Below are 1,942 nucleotides of genomic sequence, written 5' to 3'. Positions count from 1 at the left end.
AGGTCTTTTACGTGGGTTCCGTCCTTCTTCCAATATCAAATTCATTTGCACCAGGATCTTGGGAGCAAGCGACCGTGAAATGCGTTTCTTACTGGAGGTTTTCGGTTTTGGTTCCTTTGGTTCCCCTCCCTGGCACCCTGTGTCGGGATGACCGCTTGCAGCTGGCCCCGGTGTGTGCCTGAATGTCCCCTCCATGCCGGCTCTGTCCCTCCTGCCCAGAGCGGCACAGGGGTGCGCAGTCACGTCACACGGCTGCGTGTGGTGCGGCACAGTTACTGGGGAGGCTGCAGCTGGCAGAGCCCCGCTGTTGGGCGCGAGTGTTGGAGAGGTCCGCAGACGGTGCCGGCCCCTCAGCCTAGCTGAACCGGGGGCAGTGAGTGTTTTCGTTTTGCTCTAGTTAATCATGTCGAGCTAACAATTGCGCGTTTAAGCAGTGACACCCGGAGAGCCAAACGGAGAAACCTCAGTCGCGGCCCAGCGCACAGCCGGCCCCAAGGCCCCTGTTATGTCAGGTGAGTGGGGAGGGAACAGCTCAGGTGAGCCGAGTGTCAAGGGGGGACGCAGCCGATCGATCGTTGCCACTTGGCCGAACCTCGTGCCTGCGAGTGACTCAGTTGTCGCTACTGTGTGAGGGCGGAGCCTGTCTGCTTTGCGACTCCCTGTGAGAGCGGGGGAGCAGCCATGTGCACCCCCAAGCGTGTCTACCAACTTGCGCCACGACACCACCGCCCTGGCATGACACGCCTGCGCGCTGAAGTACGACTGTATAGACGGGGGCAGCAAGCGCAGGGGCAGGACAGTTCGGGCGAACGGGGGCTTCTTGCGTGGGCGCCCGAGTGTGCTCCCCCTGCAGCAGGTGCGGAGAGCGGGATCCCCCCAGCCCATCGTGGGTGCGTAGGGCTGGCGGCCAGGACGCGCCCCGAGCCCCGCGGCTGGGAGACGCTTTTCAGGCCACCACTGACCCGGATCTAAGGGCCTGTGTTTTCCCAAAGTACAACCCTGTGGAACCGACCTGTGACGTGCACGCTGGTGAATATGTTTGTGTCTCTAAATTTCAGAGCCACCGAGACAGCGCGACACAACAGGTGACGAGCAGGAGCTGCCAGCTGGGCCGGGCGGGCCGGAGCAGGAGGCGCCGGCGAGGGGTCCCCGCGGGAGGTCCCCTCGTTGTGCCTTTGAACTTCACCGTAGAAGCGAAGCCAGGGGCTCCGGAGCGTCGGGGCTCCAGTCCGGCCAGGCCCAGCTGGGGGTGTCTGGTGTGAGGGGCCGAGACCCAGGCCCCGCCTGGCCGGAGAGGGCAGGTGCAGGCTGTCCGGCCGCAGGCTGGGGCCCAGCGCGTCTGGCCCAGGTCACCGCTGCCACTGGCTGTTCGGACTGGAACTTCCTGAGCGTCCGTGGGGGGCAGTGCAGGCGCCAGGAGCCCCTGGGGCTGGGCGCCCCGACCTCACGTCTCAGGCATGGGGGCCCAGGGACTGCAGGGGCGGCCCGACCCTCATGGACGCCGGGTGCCCCGCAGGGCCCCCGTGAGGGTGAGGCTGAGGCCGCGTGGAGCGCTGGCGGCGGGACTCTGTCCCGCCAGCGCCTGGAGGCCCCGCCTGGGTCACGCCGCGGGGTCCTGGGGGTCAGCTGGGCCTCTGGGCGCCCGCAGCATCCGCTCAGCCAGCCGGGACTTGAGTGCGCGAGGCGGGAGGAAGCGGGTCCCCTCCCGGGCTGTGCCAGCCAGCAGCCCTCCTGGGGAAGCTGCCCCACCGCCCCCGCCCCTCCCAGGCCGAGGGCCCCCCGCAGGGCCGTGGGGCGCCTGGCCAGTCAGGCGCGAGGCCCCGCTGCCGGTGCTGGGGGACGGGCCGCCGTGCGGGCCGAGACGTGACTAACCGGCCGCTCATTCCTTCTAGAAGCCCCCGGAGAGGCGACGACTCGAGCAAACAGTACAGGTGTGTGCGAG

At 67.7% G+C, this 1,942-nt stretch overlaps 1 long non-coding RNA gene across 1 annotated transcript; it reads left to right on the top strand.

Moving 5' to 3' along the window:
• The first annotated feature begins 423 nt into the window (after window positions 1–423).
• On the top strand, window positions 424–1,932 carry LOC105854345. Its single transcript, XR_001146020.1, has 3 exons — window positions 424–512; window positions 1,059–1,085; window positions 1,893–1,932. It is a non-coding gene; the product is annotated as an uncharacterized LOC105854345 (long non-coding RNA).
• The last annotated feature ends 10 nt before the right edge of the window (window positions 1,933–1,942 follow it).

Source organism: Condylura cristata, unplaced genomic scaffold (genome assembly GCF_000260355.1).
Source record: "Condylura cristata isolate star-nosed mole 26May11 unplaced genomic scaffold, ConCri1.0 scaffold00034, whole genome shotgun sequence".
Taxonomy (NCBI): domain Eukaryota; kingdom Metazoa; phylum Chordata; class Mammalia; order Eulipotyphla; family Talpidae; genus Condylura; species Condylura cristata.
The sequence above is the reverse complement of the archived record's forward strand: the minus strand, read 5'-3'. Positions and strand labels throughout refer to the sequence as shown.